At 41.3% G+C, this 21,883-nt stretch overlaps 1 long non-coding RNA gene across 1 annotated transcript in view; it reads left to right on the top strand.

Annotated features, from left to right (window-relative positions):
- The window catches only part of LOC105738602, a 111,756-nt gene extending 90,341 nt beyond the window's left edge, over nucleotides 1-21,415 (top strand). The window contains exon 6 of the long non-coding RNA XR_004027035.1: nucleotides 21,307-21,415. This is a non-coding gene — a long non-coding RNA (uncharacterized LOC105738602). The remainder of the gene's footprint in view (nucleotides 1-21,306) is intronic.
- The last annotated feature ends 468 nt before the right edge of the window (nucleotides 21,416-21,883 follow it).

The raw sequence follows: 21,883 nt of genomic DNA, 5'->3' as shown, positions 1-21,883 counted from the left end.
TACCTAATACTTTCATTTGAAAGTTTCACATGCATCTAAAACACAACATAGCCAAAACCAAACTCTCGATTCTTCCGAAATCTTTTGCTGTTCCCTATGTCACTGAAGGGCGTCACCAGCATTGTTAAGCAGGCCAGAACTTGGAGTCACCATAACCTTTCCCTCTGCCTTACCCTTCACATTCAATTATGCCTCCTAAACCTCTTTGAATCTGTACTTTTTTCCCTACTTCTACTCCCACTATCCTAGTCTAAGCTACCTTCACCTCTTCCTGGATAACCTTAAAAGCCTCTTTATTGGTTTATCTGCCACTATTTTGACCTCCACCTCCCACAATGTATGCTGAGTGAGTTCTTCATCTGATTTTCATGTCTTCCCTGAGATGTTTAAAATGTTTGTATGCCCTCCCATGATTTTAGAATGTGACATTCCTTAACATGACCATAGGCCCTGTACCTAGCCAGCTTTAGATCAAACCATGCTCTGCTTTGCCCTCTTTACTCCAACCACAGTGGCCTTCTTTCAGTTCTTTTTTTTTTGAGACGGAGTCTTGCTCTGTCACCCAGGCTGGAGTGCAGTGGTGCGATCTCGGCTCACTGCAAGCTCTACCTCCTGGGTTCACGCCATTCTCCTGCCTTGGCCTCCCCAGTAGCTGGGACTACAGGCGCCTGCCACCACGCCCGGCTAATTTTTTGTATTTTTAGTGAAGATGGGGTTTCACTGTGTTAGCCAGGATGGTCTCGATCTCCTGACCTCGTGATCCTCCTGCCTCGGCCTCCCAAAGTGCTGGGATTACAGGTGTGAGCCACCATGCCCAGCCTCTTTCAGTTCTTTTTACCTGCCACGCTTCCTCTCACCAATTGCTCTTTGCCCAGAATGCACTTAAATCTCAGCTCAGTTATGGCTTCCTCAGGGCTGTCTTCCCTGACCTTTCTGACCAGGGCAACTTTCTACCATATGGCCCTGGGTACTTCTCCTTCAGGTGCTGATCACAATTGTTATTTTATGTTTCTTGGTGTCATTTTTTGGTTGAAATATATTTCCCACTGAATATAGACGCCATTAGGGCAGGAACTGTGCCTGGTTTCTGGGGCTTAGAACTAGCACAGTGCCTAGTCCATAGCAGGTGCTCAGTAAATGCATTTGTTGACTGAATGAACAAATAAACACATCAATAAATACAGACTTTTGTTTTCTGTCATTCCTTTGGCTCCTTCTTCTTCTCCACCCTACCCTTTGTCCAGGCATCGGGACCTCAAATCATGGATTTTTTTTTTTTTTTTCTTGAGACAGAGTCTTTCTCTATTGCCCAGGCTGGAGTGCAGTGGTGTGATCTCAGCTCACTGCAACCTCTGCCTCCCAGGTTCAAGCGATTCTCCTGCCTCAGCCTCCCGAGTAGCTGAGACTACAGGCGCCTGCCACCACGCCCAGCTAATTTTTCATATTTTTAGTAGAGACGGGGTTTCACCATGTTAGCCAGGGTGGTCTCGATCTCCTGACCTTGTGATCTGCCTGCCTTGGCCTCCCAAAGTGCTGGGATTACAGGCGTGAGCCACCACGCCCAGCCAAATCATGGATTTGGTTTATACGTCCAGTGCCACCACTGGGTCTGCTTCCTATTCTGGGTAATGAAATGTATGACATGCTGAGTAGTTTTGGACACTTCCTTTGTAATATATTTTGCTCTCCTGCAATAATTTTGTTATTGTCAGGGTTCTATTCATGAGTACAGGCTTAGGTAATAAGACAGTACCACCTGAGGAAGGGTGCTCCTTGACTTAGAACAATAAGATAATGAAATTGGAGGGAACTTTTGGTAATCATTTAGTCTAGTTTCTCAAGCAAGGCAGAGATTCTTTATGTACCACTTCTGACAGATGATGATAGTTAATGTTTATTGAGCATAGGCCAGTTATTGTCTTAAGGATATTGATACAGATGAATCCATTTAATCCTTAGCGACCACGTGGACAAATACGGTTACTATCATGCCCTTTTTATAGGTGACAAAATAGTGGAATGCCGCATCTAAGGCCGTGCCTCGTCTAAGTCAGTAGCATAGCCAAGGTGCAAGCCCAGGCAGTTTGGCAGAGCCAGAGATTTTCACTGCTATGCTGTGCTATGCTGTGCTGTGCTGTGCTGTGCTGTGCTGTGCTGTGCTGTGCTGTGCTGTGCTATGCTATGCTATGCTATGCCATGCTATGCCACTTCTGTAGTTAGCCAACCTTTATGTAAACACTTCCAGGGATGGGAACCTACTCGATGGTGAGCTGAGTACTTAGGCTAAAATTGTCTCCTATAACTTCAAGCCATTTTCCCTAGTTTCAGCCTCTAAAACTGTACAAAATAGCCTGCTCCAGCGTCCATAGGACAGTTATTAAAATAGGACAGTTATTAAAATACTTTCAAATTCTGAGTAGTTTTTCTGTTCATAAAAATAACATATGTTCATTGTAGAAAATTTGGAAAATCCAGAAAAGTATACAGAAGATAAGAATCCTTGATAAACTGGGAGAAAATAAGTATTAGCTGCCAAGAGTCTGTTAGCTTTTTGTTATAATTTTTAACATTCATATTTCATTAATGGCCCATATAAAATCTGTGGCCGACCAAAACACCTAGTTCTCTGTCAGATGACCTTCCATCAAGCCAGATTTTGTCTCTATATAAAATTCTCTCTCTCTTTCTTTTTTTTTGAGACAGAATCTTACAGGCTGAATGGTCTTCAAATCATGGATTTGGTTTATACATCCTGATACAAAGACAGAGTCTTACAGACAGAATCTTACAGTCTTACAGGCTGGAGTACAGTGGTGCAATCTTGGCTCACTGCAACCTTCATACCCCAGGTTCAAGCAAGTCTCCTGCCTCCTGAGTAACTGGGACTACAGGCATGTACCACTATGCCTGGCTAATTTTTGTATTTTTAGTAGAGATGGGGTTTTGCCATATTGGCCAGGCTGGTCTCGAACTCTTCGCCTCAAGTGATCTGCCTTCCTCGGCCTCCCAAAGTGCTGGATTTACAGGTGTGCACCACTGTGACCAACCATAAAATTCTTAATGTAAAATTTTACACTTATCACTTTTAAACTGTATTTGTTTGTTTGATTCTTCTGTCTTACGGAAAACTTTTCTAATCCAGATTCTGCTATCTAATGTTAGCCTTCCAGCTTCCAAGATACTGTGTGATCTTGATAACAGGGCTTTTCAAGCCTTTCCCCCAGGCATTGCTAAAATGCTAAGCCCTGTGACACATATTAGGAACCTCCCTGTAGGTTCACATGGGTCTATTTATCAGCCATTAATTTGGCCGCTGAAGAAAATACAAATCTGTATAACTGCATTTTCACTGAGCACATATATATTTTTTTCACCTTGTCTATGATTGTTTCATGACTTAATGAAATATGTCACTAAAATTGGGTATGTTTCATCTATGGAATTTCTCAACTTTACTGGTATAGTAAGTCTTTTTAAAAATAGGATATCATTTTCTTAGTGAACCTAGGCTGACTCTGAATAATCACTTCTTAATTTCTAAGTGTTCACAAATCATCATCTAAATATTAATACTTCATTCTAGAACTTTCCTGGAAATCATACCAATCTGTTACTTCAGACTCTTCACTGCAGTTGATATAGCTATATGCAGACATACTGGCCCTGACTCACATTTAATGGGTCTGAAGAAATGATCCCATGGGTATATATTGTCTTATTCTTTCTCCTTCAAGAGATCAGCTTCCTGTCAACATACAGGAAACTGGAAAGCTGCAGTCTAATAATATAGCCACTGACAGGAAGATTGTTTAGATTGCCTTTCCAGATTTCTCAATTGAATAATGCTGGTGAAGGATGACTGCTTATTTTATTTATGACTTTGGATCAACTACAAGGATATCTGACTTTACATAGTAGATGTGCTGCTTCAATGTTGCATATAAATCACTTTTTTTGTAAGTCAAATTCCACCTAAAATGTACTACACTGGGAGTTTACTTTTAAGGCCATCTTGTGGTGAGACATTTTATAAAGTGAAGAATTCTTTAGTGATTTATCTGTTTGCTTGGATTTTAAAGATCAGGGTTGCTTACAGCAAGGTGAAATTATACTATTTCTTCATTTTTAGAAAAAGTAGCCTAGCATTATCTTTTGTGAATGTCACCCTGAGCAAACAAGACTGGGAAGATCTTGGCCAGGCAGCTTGCAAATGAGTAAAAACCAGAGCCCCCACACTAAGCCACATTCTCACCTTGCAATTCTCTGATGCACTCCTGCCGATGAAAGACTGCTTCTTTTGATTTCCCTGATTGATATTTTTTCATTTTTCAGTGTCCTCAGTCAATAACTGAAAAAGAATTCTATTTACTCATCTTCTCTGAGAGTCCTCCTGTCACTCAGCTGTCAGAGGCAGGGCTGGTGGCTCACTGGTGAGGCTTCAGTTATACTTTATGTGTTCTTCCCTTCCTTGGATTGAAGCTATGTGAAGGCCAGAACCTCAGCTTGTTCACCTCTGTATCTCCATTAGACTAGCCCGAGCCTTCTGTGAAATGGATTCTCACTACATATTCATAAACTCAATGCTGACTCCCAAACTCGAGCTGGAACCAACTGCAGGTGATATGAAGGGCTCACTCCATCTCCACCAAGGGGACTGCAACAGTGTGGAGTGTATGTGTCTTCGTCTGTTGGTGCTGCTATAACATAATACCATAGACTGGGTGGCTTATAAACAACAGAAACTTATCTCTCACGGTTCTGGAGGCTGGGAAGTCCAAGCCCTTCCTTGGTGCCAGCAGAGTCGGTGTCTGGTGAGGGTTCACCTTTGGTTCATATATGGCGCTTTTTCACCGTGTCCTCACATGGTGGAAGGGGGATGGCAGCTCTCTCAGGCCTCATTTCTTCTTTTTTTTTGTTTTTTGAGATGGAGTCTCACTCTGTCACCAGGCTGGAGTGCAGTGGCACCATCTCAGCTCACTGCAACCTCCGCCTCCTGGGTTCAAGTGATTCTTCTGCCTCAGCCTCCTGAGTTGCTGGGATTATAGGTGCCCACCACCACGCCCAACTCATTTTTTTGTATTTTTAGTAGAGACGGGGTTTCACCATGTTGGCCAGGATGGTCTCGATCTCTTGACCTCGTGATCTGCCCACCTCAGCTTCCCAGAGTGTTGAGATTACAGGCGTGAGCCACCGCACCCAGCCTCAGGCCTCATTTCTAAGGAGACTACTCCCATTCATAAAGGCTCTGCCCTCATGATCTAATTATCATGAAAAGGCCTCACCTCCAAATACTATCACATTGGTGATTACATCTTAACATATGAACTTTAGGGGGACACAAACATTCAGATCATAGCAGATTGGTTTTCTGGCTCCTAAGATTCCCCTCCCCCCAGAACTTCCGCAACATTCTTTGACTCTGAGGCTCACTGGCCCTTAACGAAGATTTCCTTCTTGAGCTATTTGTGTGTATGTGTGTGTGTGTGCTGTATATTTTATTTATATACATAAATAGCCTGCCTAAGTTTCATGTTTAATAAGTCTCCAGGTGAGGTACTGAACCTTAACTCTAACTTCAAATCCTTCACCCTAATCTTAACCCCTAACTCTAATCCTGACACTGATCCTAACCCTAGCTCTGAAATCCCAGAGTCTAGGAAAGTTTCCCTATTCATATTCAACCTTTAATAAATGTCTGCTTTTCATTATGAATATTACCATGATCCTGGCATGATTAAGATAACCAGAAACTAAGGCAGACACATATTTTGTGTATGTTGTGTTGTTCAGTGAGAATTATACTGTTTAGAATGAGCAGCCTTTGGCAATGAAAGAGTCAGAATATAAAAATATTTCCAGTATAAATTTCAGTGTTTAGTACACAACTGAGTATCTTAAGGCAATGACAATCTATAAAGAGGAGTTCAACTAACCTTATCAATTAATTGTAGTCAATTGATCAACACTAACACCACACCATTTGCAAATAAAGTGTGTTTACTTTAAGGCTTGTTCTCTTCCTAAAGGTTTCCAGCCTCTCATGATCCTGATTTCATAGGATAATTTTATAGACAGCTTAAAAACCAAATAAACGAATCTTTAGTATAATCACAATCACTTAAAACTCCTTTCTGCGTAATACCCCAGCTACATAATTTGATGGGCTTGGTGCAAAAGGAAAATGTGGTGCTGTCGTTATAAAGAATTCAAGATGGTGACAGCAGATATTAAACCAAGCGTGGGGCCCTTCTAACCATGGGATCTTCTGAGCACAGTTTGCACATCCATGACGTTGGCCCTGCTTAATTACAGGTGAGGGAGCCGAGGTCCAGGAAGGCACAACAAATTGCCGCCATCGCACAGCTGATGAGTCCTAGAGACACAGCTGGAAACCTGGTTCCTGGACCCCTGGCCCACTGCTCTCTCCTGTCTCAGACTTTTCCCACCATCTGGAGTCACCATGGGGAGGCAGCGGGGGTACATCCCCAGTGCTGTGAACTGGACATTCTATCCTTAATACATTTCTTTAGCTGTTTCAACCCTCAGCCTGATTTCTTTCCTAAACCCACACCTGAGCTTGTTTGCATGCAGCTTCTTCTCATTGTCAGCCTGTTATCTTCCACTGGTTTTCTTGGAGACTCTGGGGAGAGGATTTGCAAGGTGCTGGTGGAAAGAAAGCTAATTAGGGACATTATGCAGATTGGATTCCTCTCCTTGGCTCTCAGTAGCAATATACTTTTTCACACTGAGTTTCTCCTCTCTTCCCAAATCCCAACATACACTGATCCCTAAGGGCAAGCCTAAATGTCTCTGGTAAAACAGCCTCGGGACAGGCTCCTGAATAGGTTGAATATTATTAAAGAAATAATATTTTGAGAATTTCTCAAATAAAAAATTCATTACTTTAATCCCTGGGAAATCAGGTTCCCGGTCTCCTGCACCACCTTAATTCATCCCCATCTTGAATTAACCATGTCTGTTGTGTGCCAGAATTCCATGGACTTGAGAATTTGATAAAGAATTCTATTTCTTTCCTTCTCCCCAGAGGCTGGAGGAATTTAGACCCTTTTATTGTGCTAGAGTCCCCAAAACAGCAGACACTGCATTAACTTCAGAATGTGGCAGAGACTGTCCCTTTGAGTAGAAAATGTTGCTGCTGTGAGCTTGCTGTCTATGCTGGCCCAGCCTCACATCTAGCCTACAGGCTGGATTTTGAGCTTATTAATAAAATTCGAAGAAGCCCAGAGAAACCCTTGATTCAATGAAAATAAGAGTAGCGAGTTTTAAAACAAAAAAGGGAAAAATGGAAAGAAATTCACATAGTACCCCACGGCAAATGAAGAAACAATCTCAGAGAGATTTGAACAGAATCTTATAAAGTCATTTACAGTCCTTCTCCTTCCCCCCAAACTTTTAGAATAGACTCAGAGCCCAAGCCCAAGCCCAAGTCATCGGCACAATATTGGTTTCACACTGTCAGCGGGCAACATTCCTGAGAGTTCTTTCTTCTGACAGTGAGCACTCTGGGGACACACTCAGCAAATGAAAGCCACAGTAGAGGGTAGACGAAATAAAGGTACAAAGGCATAGATGGACTTCAATAATGATATAAAACAAGCCGCTTAGGACCAAATGCAAAATACAGATGCACTTGCTATGGCAAAGAGGAGCCAAATGAAAGGATCATGTCAGTTAACCAAGGAGGGCTTCCTGCAGGAGGCGTTGTTCTAAGCACAGTTTTGAAGGTGATCTGAGAGAAGGGACCTGCCTAGGGCAAAAGAAGGAGGGCAATCCCTCTGGGGTTATCTGTTCGACAAACTCTGCTTTTTCTCTTAATGATTCTATTTCATCCATCACACATATTTTTGCTATGGTCTAAATAATTCAGACCACTCTGTCTGCGTAGAAGTGATCTCTCAAGAATCCCTGTTTGGCTTTGCAGGTGTTTATAGTTTCACTAAAAAGTGTCTCTTTTTTTAAACATAGAGTGTGAATGTATAATGTGCAGATTTAATTCTCGATAAAAATGCCAAGATGTGGACTACGCTGCCTCCTTCTAGTAATTACTCATTTCTGACAAAAAAGTAGGAGGCTTAATTTACCTCTAGGGCAATTTAAAAACACTATTGCCAGTTAATTCACTCCCAACCCCGTTCCCCAGACAGGTTTGTGTTTCCTTTCTTTGCTCAGTCCTTGTTTTAAAAGTTGTATGTCTTTTCTGATTCATGGCTGTGTAGGCATTTAGTTAAAGTTAGTCTGGATAAAGTTAACACTTTCCTCTAAAGATAAATATGTTTTGTCTTTCTGGGAATATGATACTTAGAGAAGAGCTGTAGATTACATTCTATAAATGTGGACAAATTACATATGCATTCTAGGCATGTCTCTATCAGTACCTTCCCCACTGGTAAGCGAAAAACTTTCTGTATCTATTAAAGCAGGAATTTAGATCCCATTCATGGGATTATAAATCATTAATCTTCATGGATCCGATGGACAAAATGGTGGGTGGGGGAACCTCCTGTTGCTTCATAGAACAGGATGGCTCCATATCATTTTACTAAGAGGGTTTAAAAGTTAGTTTCAAACAGCTGTCAGAATGATTCCCCCCTTTCTTAAGGCACTCATTAGAAAATAAAACCAGATATAATTAACAAACAAACAAACCTATCTGCCTGCTGTTCTGACTTGTTATAATAAGTGTTATTTCTACTTACAAACACTATCCTGTCAGCATCATGCTGTTTCTTTAATAAGACTTCTGCATTGGGGGGAAAAAAGGTCTGCATTAAAATTAAGTCTTGACTTGTCTATATTCTGTTCTTGCTCATCTGCATTCAGATCCAATTTGCTTCGAGGTTGAAAGGAACTAAAGTGTCTAAACCATCTCCAAGAGAGAGAGGAGGGACCTTTCTGCTCTTAGAGTTGGATGAAGGATGGGGCTGCCCTGAGGCTTGGACAGACACCCTCATTTCCTTGCTATTGGGCCTAGATGGCCCCTGTAGCCAGCAGAGTAGGCAAAAACCCCTTCTGCTTCCTGGGGTTAGTTTTCCAGGTGAATGATGATGTTTTCATACGCTTGATAAGTTCCAGAGGCTCATGTGAGTGGACAGATCTAGAGAGGACTTTGGCTCCAGAGCTCGTCTGTGGTTTGGTAAGAATGGCAAACTGAATGACAATAATTGGGGAGTTGCTGAGATGGCAAATACAGCAGCAAAGATAATGCTATGTGATCGAAATGTTAGGGGCTTATGGTTTTTCTTCTTTGGATTCTTAAAATTAGTTTTTTTAATTCTGGAAAACTTCGAACATATACAAAACAAGGCAAAATAAAAATAACAAACTCTCCCCAGATGCAGTGCCTCACACCTGTAATCCCAGCACTTTGGGAGGCTGAGGCAGGTGGATCACCTGAGGTCAGGAGTTCAAGACCAGCCTGGCCAACATGATGAAACCCCATCTCTACTAAAAATACAAATATTAGCCTGGCATGGTGGCGCACGCCTGTAATCCCAGCTTACTCAGGAGGCTGGGGCATGAGAATCGCTTGAACCCGGGAGGCAAAGGTAGCAGTGAGCCAAGATCACGCCACTGCACTCCAGCCTGGGCGATAGAGCGAGACTCTGTCTCAAAAACAAAACAAAACAAAACAAAACTATCATGCCATCACTCATTTTCCATAATTATTTTCTGATATCTTGTTAACCTATATCCCTACTAATTTCTCCCCCCTGTATTATTTTTGAAGCAAATTCAAGACATCATATCATTTAATCTATATTTGTGTGTTTTTCTAAAAATTAAAGACTTCTTTTTAAAAATATAACCACAATATCACAAATACGCTTAAAAGTGGTTAATAATTAATTTCTTAATATAATAAAATATACTGTATTTAAATTTTCAGTTGTCTCATAAACAAATTTTTAAAATAGTTTGATCATGATTCAAGTAAAGTCCTATAATATGACTGGCTGATATGTTTATTAAGTCTCTCTTTGCCCCTTTTCAAAATAAACTGTTTATTTTGGAATAATTGTAGATTTACAAAAAAGTTGCAGACATAGTACAGAGAGTTCCTGTGTACTTTTCAGCCAGTCCCCCTTCTATTAGCATCTTACATAATTACTGCATACTTCTCAAAACTGAGGTAATAATTGGTATATTACTATTAACTAACCTGTAGGCTTTATTCAGATTTTCACTAGTTTTTCCCTTGATGCCACTTTTTTTTCTGTTCCAGAGCCCAATTCAGGAGACCACAATACATTTATTAATAGTCATTATGATTCCTTAGACTCCTCTGATTTGTGCGTTAGTCAGTCTTGTTTTACATGACCTTGACAATTTTGAAGAGTTCTGGTCAGGTATTTTGTAGAAAGTCTCTCAATTTGGATTTGTCCGATGTTCTCTTATGATTAGACTAAGGTTATGGGTTTTGGGGAAGAATACCACTGATTCTTTGCATAGAATAAAGTTTCCTTCTCATGGCCTTATATCTGGGGGTACAGAGTACGTATCAACATGATTCAAGTCTCTTTAATCCACCTCTTTATCTCTGTCTCTTTCTCTTTCTTTTTTCCTACTGCAAGTTACTTTCTGAGTCACTCAGGGTTTTTTGGTTGATAAAAGAAAAACTTGGCTGGGCACAGTGGCTCTTGCCTGTAATCCTAGCACATTGGGAGGCCAAGGCAGGTGGATCCCTTAAAGCAGGAGTTTGAGACCAGCCTGGGCAACATGGCAAAACCCCATCTCTACTAAAAATACAAAAATTAGCTGTGTGTGGTGGCACATGCCAGTAATCCCAGCTACTCGGGAGGCTGAGGCAGGAGAATTGTTTGAACCTGAGAGGCAGAGGTTGCAGTGAGCTGAGATCGCGCCACTGCACTCCAGCCTGGGCGACAGTGAGACTTCGTCTCAAAAAAAAAACCAAAAAAAAAAAAAAAAAACAAGAAAAACTTCCTTCAACCAAGTTAAATTTAAAGGAGTTTAATTGAACAATGAACAATTCGTGAATCGGGCAGCCACGTGGTGGAAGATTTATGGACAGAAAAAGGAAAGTGATGTACAGAAAATGGAAGTGATGTATGGAAACAGCTGGATTTGGTTACAGCTCGGCATTTGCCTTATTTGTACATGGTTGAACAGTTAGCTACATTGGATTGGCCAAAACTTGGTGATTGGCACAAGTGTAGGCTATGGTCTGGTTACGCCTCCACTTCTTATAGTTCACAATGTACAGAAAAACCTTTAGGCTGAACTTAAAATATGTAAGCAGAGAGCTTTAGGCTGAACTTGATTTAACATGGTTTTATTTTGTTTTTAACAAATAGAGGCCATGATGACTGTTTAGGCTGAGTAATGGAGGCCTCTGCTCCAAGGGCAGGCTGCTTTTCAAACAGTTGCCATCTCAGTAATTTTTATCCATTTGCATCTCACAACATCACAAGACAGGTTTACATTAAAGTCCAGGTTACCCTGCAAGCTGCATGGTAACCTTTGATTTTAGGTTGATACTGGAGAGAAGGTCCGAGAAGAAGCCATCCTTAACAGAAAATACATTAAAAAAATTCTTGGAAACTGGTTCTTGTGTCATTGAAAGGCTTGGGCAAGAACACACACACATGGCTGGACGTGGTGGCCCATGCCTGTAATCCCAGCACTTTGGGAGGCTGAGGTCGGCGGATCACCTGAGGTCAGGAGTTCGAGATCAGCCTGGCCAACATGGCGAAACCCTGTCTCTACTAAAAATACAAAAATTAGCCACACCTGGTGGTGGGCACCTGTAATCCCAGCTACGCGGGAGGCTGAGGCAGGAGAATCGCTGGAACCTGGCAGGTGGAGGCTGCAGTGAGCTGAGACTGTGCCATTGCATTCCAGTCTGAGCAACAGAGCAAGACTCTGTCTCAAAAAATAAAAAAAAATAAAAATAAAAAGGACACATATTCATATCCCCTGAAGAGGTAAATATAATTGATATTACAAAGAGAATACACTGTCTTAGTCCATTTTTGTGTTAGCTGTGACTGGGTAATTTGTTTAAAAATAAAAAAGAGGTTTATTTGGCTCATGATTCTGGTGGCCAAAGAGTCCAAGGTGGGGCAGCTGCATCTGGTGAGGTTCTCATGCTGCTTTGACTCATGGCAGACAATGAAAGGGGAGCAGGCATGTGTGAAGAGATCACATGGCAAGAGAGGAAGCAAGAGGGGAAAACTGGGGAAGCCAGACTCTTTTTTAACAGCCTGTCCTGGAGGAAACTAATCCATTCACACAAGAATGAGAACTCATTCACCCCTGTGGAAGGGCAGTAATCTATTCATAAAGGATCCACCCCCATGACCCACGAGTCCCTCTAGGTTCCACCTCCCAATAGTGCACATTGGGGATCAAACTTCACCATGAGTTTCAGCAGGGACAAAGCACATCCAAACCATAACATACACCAAGACTTCAGGGAATTCTTATAAATGGACACTGAGGATGTTTAAAATCTTCTGACATTGGCTCTGACTAACCAGAGTCCTCAAGTTTTCACATGGCAGGATAATAGCACAAGCAAAGAAAGAAAAAAAAAACAATTGTCTCCTTCATGACCACAGTGCTTAACTTTTTCCCGTGTGTCTTTGCCTGTATTACCTAATGTCATTGTTGAAGTACTTGGCTTAGTAGGAAGTATCACCTTTGCTCTGATAAGGAAACTGAGAAGGCTGAGAGAGGTCCTATAGCTTTGTCACATGGCCATTTATGGCTGGAAATGGGATTAGGATACAGGTGTCCTTCCTTTGCATACTGTTGTCAGGTAAGATTCAGGCAGATGCCATCCAGGATCAACCTTTGAAGGCTTTTTGATATCAAAATATAAAACATCTCAGGATGAATGATTAAAATTAGAATTTAGTGGTATAGCCCCAAGCTTCTCATAGTGAACAGCTCAAATGTTGATTTGGAAGACTTGGGCTCTAAATCTGGCTTAGTGTTGCTATACCAATAGATACCTTCAATAGCAATCCTCTTTTACTTTGACTACTGGGGTTCAGGCAGCAGCTCTGATCCTCTCAGCACATGGTCTTGGTCAGGAGGACCAATAACTGGCCATGTCTTATTACAGTTGGTTCCTGGAGGTGCTCCTTGGCTTCCAGCCTCCCCAGGGCAGGGTCACACTTGGAGCCCACATAGCCCAGCATTCTGGAGCAGAATGGTACTTCTGAATCCAGCCCTTGGTAGCTCTCATCATAAATGTGGAAGCACATTTGTAATTGCAAAACATGCAAGGCAAGCGGATGGAGAGAGAAAGAAGAGTGATTCACCAAGGCTCTCCTGCAAGAAAAATCCAGCGTTTAAACATAGCTTGACATCTCAGATACAATGTCTACCTCTGGTAATGAAGATGCTGACACCAGAGTGCTACTGTGATGGGATCCTCTTATTAATAGAGCCATGATTGTAATATGGGTGAAAAGCTCAGGCTAATGAGGGTGACTTTGAATATACCTTTAGTTTTACAAGGAGGATCTATTGCTCTTTCCCCTTGCTTGGTCCATGGGCAGGCAGTGGAGTTTAATGATGCTTCACACACAGTGTGCCTCCATCGTGGTAAGGCATTTCAAGGAAACTCTAGTTGGGCTTTTGCATTTCTGGACCATTAATATTTTTAATGGTGACAATAAAAGCTGGAAGAACTCAAATCTCAGCAAGGATTTTCAAGAGGCAGTATGATAACGAGGCAAGCTGAGCCCTGGGTGGTAGGGCCTCCAGGCTCTTGCTCTGCCCCTGGCTGGCTCTATATCCTTGATCTTGCCACTTAACCCTGCTTTCTGAGTTCCAGAGGAATGTGCAGGTGAAACTCTCCTTGCCCTGCCTTGTAGGTAAGCTTTGAGAAACAACAGGTTGGGAGTGTAGAAGGTGGGGGGAGTTTGAAAGAAAGAGAAAAGGGGAAAACAGATTACATTTTGAACACAGAAATTACTTAATAATAAGCAGTAACAGAATGCCTACACAGTGGAGTTTTGTAGTCAGAGTGAAGATTTATTTGGCATTTAAAATTTGTTTTTTCAGTGAGCACAGGCTATTTGAGGGAGTTGAGAGAAAGGAGAAAAGGGCAAGAAATTTAAAGTGTCAAGGATAATCTATGTAGAGGTTTCTACCAAAAATTCTACTGATTTACAACTCTTCCTACTTACAGGAAACAGATCTTTCTATTAGGATTATCACACCATGTCTGTCTGTTTTCTACACTGTTGCATAGCACGAGATTTCTTCACCCACCCCATTTCCCCAACAATTGCCTAAAGCTCAAAAAGCAAAGCCATTTGGATTGTTGGCCCTCTGAGGCCTTAGAACAATGAATGACCTAATTTTTTCCACAAGTCCTGTTGCTGAGCCTCTGTGTCTCACCTTTTTAGCTGGCTTATCTTGGAGACCTTACAAAACTGTGTGCCTAAGAATAACCTAGTGTTTTAAAAACAAATAGACCAAGCCCTGTGCGAGCCTCTCATGAAGGGCGTTACTGATTCTCTCTTGGAAGCTTGAGCTTGGATTGGTCATCGGTATTTTAGGGTTATCTGCTGAGTTTAGTTTTCCCCCTACCCTGTTTTGTCGGGATCTTGCCTTCCCTGACCTTCCTCATAGTTCCAGATGACACTTGGGTCATGGAAAATGTGGACACTCTGGTGAAGCCCTGAATCTGGCCAGAGAATGTGGCTCTGCATTCAGCCCAGGGTACTGAAGGTTCCTGGCTGGGTGAGGAGAATCATGAATCTCATGGGAGCCAGCAGGGTTAAAGTTGCTTCTGCCTCTCATAGACCAAACTCAGATCTTGCTGGGCTAAGGGGTTAATAAATCTGAAGTGGCTTAACAACTACCCTCCTCAGTATTTCTTGTCCATTTGTTCTTGAGGATGCTACCTCTGATGAATCCTGACTCGACCTCCTGGGGGAGACAATGTGAGGATTGTAGATGCTTACTTGGTCACACTTCTGTCATCAGATAAAGGCCTGTGTCTGTTCCCATTCCTCACCTTAGTAGACATCTTTCGTCCTGGTCCTTTCCAGGCTTTATACCCATTGACAGGGCACTTTCCTTGGTGGTTCAACTTTCTAGAAGATTCGCTGGGGACATCTTGGTCCTGTTTTGAACAGGTCTTACAAACTCCGTCTTGGTTGTACACTTGCTAAGGACGTGGCTTGGAATGGAAAGAGCACTGGCTGGGGAGTCAGGAGATGGGATTCTAGTCTCAGCTCTGCCACTCACTTTATGACCTAGGAAATGCTCTTTCAGGTCCAAGGGTATTATTTTTCTTCCTTGTAAATTGAGAGGTTAGTCCACTACTAAGAGGATCTCTAAAGGCTTATGCAAAAAGAAGCAGAACATTGATCTGGTGAAAAAGGTGAACAACTTGTAGTGTTCTGCAAGTATGCTGTATGTTTATGTGTGTAAATGCCAATAGGTCTGAGAAAAAGAAGATACTGATAAAAGAAACTGCTTAACTATTCTCACCTCTATGATTGCATAGAAATCAGTTATTTGTAATGGGGTTTTGCCTACTCAGTATAAACAAGGAAGGAAAAGTCTTCCTGTATTGGCCTACTGGGTCTAGGCTTCTGAAGACCACCAGTGGCAATTTTATCACCTGTAAGTGTTATCAAGATAGCATGTGAGGGCTGCAATCATGGGGATTTGTAAGCTGCTGGCTATTTTTTTTTCTTTTTAAACAATAGTGATGGTTTAGCAAAATCCGTTCTTTCTGAAAGTTAGCTATACAAGGCTGTTATTTATTTGTAAGTGTAAGATAGGAAAAGAGGTGGAAACAGTGCCTTAAACCAGATGGAGCATGGACAGATGCTGGCCAAGATTTCCTTCCACAAGTGGCCCTTGCAGGCTAAGCATTCAGCCTCCAGGGCAGAGGCAGGCAATTATGTTAAATCACACAAAACAGATTGGCAGTTCGGTAAGGCATGCAAAATGGATTGAAAGTAGTGAGCTACTTAATTGTCAGTAGTGATCCCAGACCCAATGGCTGCAGAGATAAAGAATAAGGATTAACTCTTATAATGTGCCCCACTCCTTCTAAAATACTTTTTTTGTGGAAAGCACACTACACACATTTCAGCTTATTACAATTTTCCAATTAGTATTAACTCATTAGTACAGCATGAGTGAGTTTGGAATTTTCAGCCCAACAATCACGTAGTAGCATGAGGGTCTTCATAAACCTCCTGTAATCTCACCAAAATGTCCAAGATTACCCCCTCTTTTGCTTTAATTAGAAAACTGGATTGCAAATCAGAATAGGAATATAAAATTGACTTTTGTCTGTCTTACTAATTCTGTCACCTGGAACAAGTCACCTAATCTATTTGGAATTCAGTTTCTGCAACACCACCTTTTTATGTTTACATCTGTAAAGATGTCTACACTATATTGTTAGGCAGAACAAGCAGGTGATAAATAATTCATTTATGCATTAGTTCGCTTTGCTACAGTAATCATGACCCCCCCAAGTCTCAGTGGCTTATAATAATAATGTATTCTTCTTTCATATATATATATTTCTCTTTTATACATATGTTAATGGCTACAGGAATCTGCATTTCAGCTCCTTGTGTCTGCTTATTCTGGGACCCAAGTTGAGGAAGCCATCTCCTACTCATAGCAGAGGAAAAGAGCAAGAGAACTCAGAGAAACACACAATGGCTCTTTAAACTTCCGGTCTGTCGTGGTGTATGTGATGTCCACCATAGGCCATTGGCCAAGGCAAGCAGCATGTTGGCCATGATGATAGAGTAGGGATATATATTCTTCCCACAGAAGGAACTCCAAGTCATTTGGCAACTGAAGGTTTCATTAATTCTCCTATAGGAGAGGGGAGCAAATAGTTGGCAATGATAACATATCAAAATATATTTACCTGTCAATCTAGATATGCATAGAAAACAGTCTGAAATGTTATCTATGAAAATATTCTTAGGCAAAAAGATTTGAAAACATTTGTTCACACAAAATCTTGTACATGAATGTTCATTGCAGTGTTACTCATAATAGCCCCCAATTGGAAACAACTCAAATGTTCAACAAATGACAAATGGATAAATAAAATGTGGTGTATCCATATAATGTCATGTTGTTCAGGCATAAAACGGAATGAAGTACTATTACCTGCTACAATATGGATGAGCCTTGAAAACACTGAAAGAGGTGAAGTCCTCTTTAAATGAAAGAGCTAACTGAAAGAGGCCAGACACAAAAGACCACATGTATAGTATGACTTTATTTTTATGAAATGTCCAGAATAGGCAAATCCACAGGGACAGAAAAGTAGGATGGGTGCGGTAGCTCATGCCTTTAATCCCAGCACTTTGGGAAGCTGAGGCAGGCGGATCACTTGAGGCCAGGAGTTTGAGACCAGCCTGGCCAACATGGTGAAACCCTGTCTCTACTAAAAAAAAAAATAATAATTAGCTGGGCATGGTGGTGTGTGCCTGTAGTCTCAGCTACTCTGGAGTCTAAGGCAGGAGAATCACTTGAACCCAGGAGGTGGAGGTTGCAGTGAGCCAAGATCATGCCACTGCACTGCAGCCTGGGCAACAGAGTGAGACTCTATCTTAAAAAAAAAAAAAAAAGAAAAAAAAAGGTAGATTAGTGGTTGCCAGGGACTCAGGGGATGGGAGATGGGAAGTATTGCTAATAGGTAGGGGGGTTTCTTTGGAGTGATGAAAAGTTTTTGGAACTAGATAATGGTGATAGTCACACAGCCTTGTGAATATACTAAAACCCCCAAATCGCGCACTTTAAAACAGTGAATTTTATGGTATGTGACCTATATCTCAATTTAAAAAATTCTCAGAAGTTGTTGGATATGCGATTGTAGATAATTTTCACTTCTTATATATGTTCTTATGCTGCCTGCATTTTTATGATGAACTAGTATTATCTTCTTATTCAGAGGAAGGAATGAAGATATTCTAATTGGGAAAGACAACAATATTAGTTATACAAAATAAAGTTCCCTTGCACATTCATTAGGATACAATCCATATGCCTTAATCTCAAGTACTTGCAAGTTAAAATTTTGAACCATCCTTGAGTTAAGTACTTAAAAAATCATCACTTTTCTCTATAATTAACCTGAAGAAGTGCAATAGCAATGACAAAGATATCTGAAATCAGGAAAATGTGAACATGAGATCAGTAAAGAGTATTTGTGGTTGACACCAATCTATCTCATAGGGAAAAATGTTTTTCCAGAGTCAGAGTCAGTATCAGTCAGTAGCACAACAACCTCCACATTCTTGTTTCTTCCCATGGGGAAAAGTCAAAACCACAGCTTCATCTCTTAGTTCTACCATCAGAAAAATTATGAGCTTAATTAAGTCTTTTGGCCAAGGGTCCCCTTTCAATTTTGAGTGAACATGAGAACTAATATCCTAGTCAGGAAACATGTTTTTCAGTTCTGGATTGTGGGTGGAAGTAAAAGACAGAGGGCTGGGTGTAAGGTGGTCCAGGAGAAGAGAGATGAAGACCCAGGCCAGAGTGTCAAGTTGACATCAGAGTGTGGGATGTATTTGTGTGGGTAGTAGGGACTGAAGAGTCTGAGAGGGTTAGAGTTCAGACATTTAGACCAAACTGAAGGCTGCAGACACAACTCAAGCATCTAGCCTACCCACCCAGCAGGGATTCCTTCCTTCCAGCATGCCCCTGGATTCAAGATTGATTGGAGGATCAGTGGTGAGTGTCTTTTCTGTAGTTCTCAGTAAGCAAATTTTTTTTTTTTTTTTTGGTGGAGTCGGGCTCTGTTGCCCAGGCTGGAGTGCAGTGGGGTGATCTTGGCTCACTGCAACCTCTGTCTCCTGGGTAGCTGGGATTACAGGTGTACGCCACCACACCTGGCTAATTTTTGTATTTTTAGTGGAGATAGGGCTTCACCATGTTGGCCAGGGTGGTCTTCAACTCCTGACCTCAAGTGATCGGTCCCCCTCAGCCTCCCAAATTGTTGGGATTATAGGCATGAGCCACCACGCACCTGGCCTTAGTAAGCAATGTTAAAGGAGGTGAGTAAACAATAATGAAAGAGCTATTAGATGTCCAACAGCTCGATAGGCATGAAATATATCCTACTAAACAGGCAAAGCCTCTGCCTGCAAGAGATTTAGAGTAAAATATGGCAGATGTGAGAGACCAACATGCAATCAGCAGAAAATTGGTACTTAGAAGAGTTGTACAGAGGTATAGGTGGGTGCAAGCACATATGTCTAGAAAGGCCGCAGTTCGGGTTCTTTACAAATAGCACATCATAATGTAATTGTCCCACACATTGCGGTTAGTCACAGTTTTGATCTGAAAGGTCAAATGGAGCTAAAAATCAAAAACAAAACCAAGCCTGTGACCTAACACAATTCTGTTAAATGTTCTTTGACCAGGAGCATTCATACACAAAGCAGTGATGTAGCCTATTACTCACAATTTATTCTTTGAACAAGGAAAGGGCAGAGAAGTTGTCCTCCCTTACAAGCTTGGCAGGAAAACACTAAGTCTTGCTATGCTCTTCTTAAAGTGACCTCCTGAAGAATAAAACCAAATCCAAAAACAGCACTGTGGCTCAGGCCATTTTTTGTCTGGCATTACCTGTAATAATATTATGCTAATTCTAATCTGCAACACAGATTACATTAGCAAGATGTAGCAAGAAGCAATCAATGTTTATAAAGTGTGTTTTCTTTTTAGCCCCACCTGACACTGTGCCCCAGAGGTTGCATAAACCTGTAGGTCGAACATTAGAGATGGCTTAATATGCTGCCGGAATGCTGAAGTTCTGCATTATAGTGCTATTATTAATCCCAGATATTATGCAATGGCTCCCATGATTTTCCCGTACCTAATAAAGTGACTTTGTAAATATGCTTAACATTTTTTTGACCATCCCAAAGCGTATCCAGATAATAATGTGAATGCATTCCTTGTTTCACATCTAAGGTACAAATCTTTCGATTTTTTTTTTTACAGTTTAATTTTCATTGTGGTAAAGAACATATAACATGAAATTTACCACCTTAACCATTTTCATGTGAAGTCTTTAGATTTTAAAGCTAATCTGGGAAAGGGCAACTTTCACAGCTGAGGGAGTACATGCTGGTTTTATTCAAGCACTTTAAACTGTGCCTGAAACATAGTAGGCTCTCAACAAATGTATATTTTTAAACGACTGAATGAATAAAACACAATTAGTGTATATAGTGTAAAAATTCCCTGCATACTCCACCCTCAGAGTAGGACAGGTTGTATGAACCAATCACCCTTTTTCTGACTTCTTTGGTAATGAATGACACGAGGCTTAAGTAAACTGTGTGTTTTGTGACCACAGATTAGAATTTTGTGTGCATGAAGCTAATTGGCACAAAAGTATCAAATCTGTGATTTCTGAGAGCATTTAGTACCGCCAGATACACTTGATTAAATGGGATTGTGCTTCTTTAATCATCAGCCACTCCTCAATTGTTGTGTAATCAAACCAATCTGAAAGTGTGGGATGCTGGGACTAATATGGAGGACAGGGAAGGGGACAGGGCAGAGTCTGAGAAGGCGGGCTAGCATCAGAGAACAGAGAGGTAGACTGAGCAGAAGGTCTCAGTTAACACGGAAACATCTCAGACAGTAGCTTTCTGTTAGAACTGCCTGAGAAGCTGTAAAAACTACCCTATTCCTGAGCCTTTTTCCAGATCAATTAAATTAAAATCTCTTGGGTGGTGGGAAGTAGTGGAGCCAAAACACAGGTATTTTAAATGCTCTATCAGGTGATTCTAAAGTGCGACCTTGATCAAGAACTCTGTTCTGGATTGTTCAGTTAGTTCTTTATTTGAATAGAGTGAGATGGATTCAAGCTGTGAAAAATAATTCAGTGGATAACAGTGGTTTCCAAACTTTTCTACACATTGGAACCATCTGGGGAGCTTCAAAATCCACCTATGCCTGGGCCCCACCCCAGAGACTGTGATTAAGTGGGTCTGGGGTGTAGCCTGGGCTACAGAATTTTAAAAATATCCCTAGTTGATTCTAATATGTAGACAGGAAAGGATAAGGTAAACATGATGTATGATGGATGCACTGGATAATGATAAGTTAACTTAAGCATACCATGAGAATGACCCTACGGTCTAAGAAGAATGTGTGTTAGGAGTTCCGAGCTCAGGAATCCGGAAGTGACCAACCTGGAGATTCATTCCTTATATATGAGGAACATCTGAACCCCCAGGCCATCCCGTGGAACACAGGCCATACAGGGGATTGAGCCTCTTTGTTTTTGGTTAAATGAAGGTTGCCAAGTGGAGGTTGCTAAGGAAGAAGTGCTGAGTGAAAACGCGACACAAGCTGCATACTTTTTACAAACAGTAGCAGTTCTCCTGTCCAGCCTGCTACCATTGGACCACCCCGTATGTAAGTCCCCTCAATTAACCCTCTGTCTTGTTCACTGGCTCTAGGTCTAATTCATTGGCCTCTCAAACATGGTACTGTCCCTTTTGAAGTCAACAGGGGTCGGGGAAGACACATGGTTAGAAATGCAGGATCTTTAGCTCCATCCTAGATTTACTAAACCAGAACCTGCTTTAAAAATCCTTCTGGTGGTAAAATACACATAACAAAGTTTACCATCTTAACCATTTTAAGTGTATACTTCACTAGTGTTAAGCACATTTACATTATTGTGCAACCAATCTCCAGAACACTTTTCATGTTGCAAAAGTGAAACTCTATACCCACTAAACAACATGTCCCTTTCCCTGCAGATCCTGGCAACCACCATTCTACTTTGTCTTTATAAATCTGACTATTCCAGGTACCTATGTAAGTGAAATAATACAGTATTTGTCTTTTTGTGGCTGGCTTATTCCAC

The sequence above is a fragment of the Nomascus leucogenys genome, chromosome 19 (genome assembly GCF_006542625.1).
Source record: "Nomascus leucogenys isolate Asia chromosome 19, Asia_NLE_v1, whole genome shotgun sequence".
Lineage (NCBI taxonomy): Eukaryota > Metazoa > Chordata > Mammalia > Primates > Hylobatidae > Nomascus > Nomascus leucogenys.
This window is presented reverse-complemented; position numbering and strand designations above follow the sequence as displayed.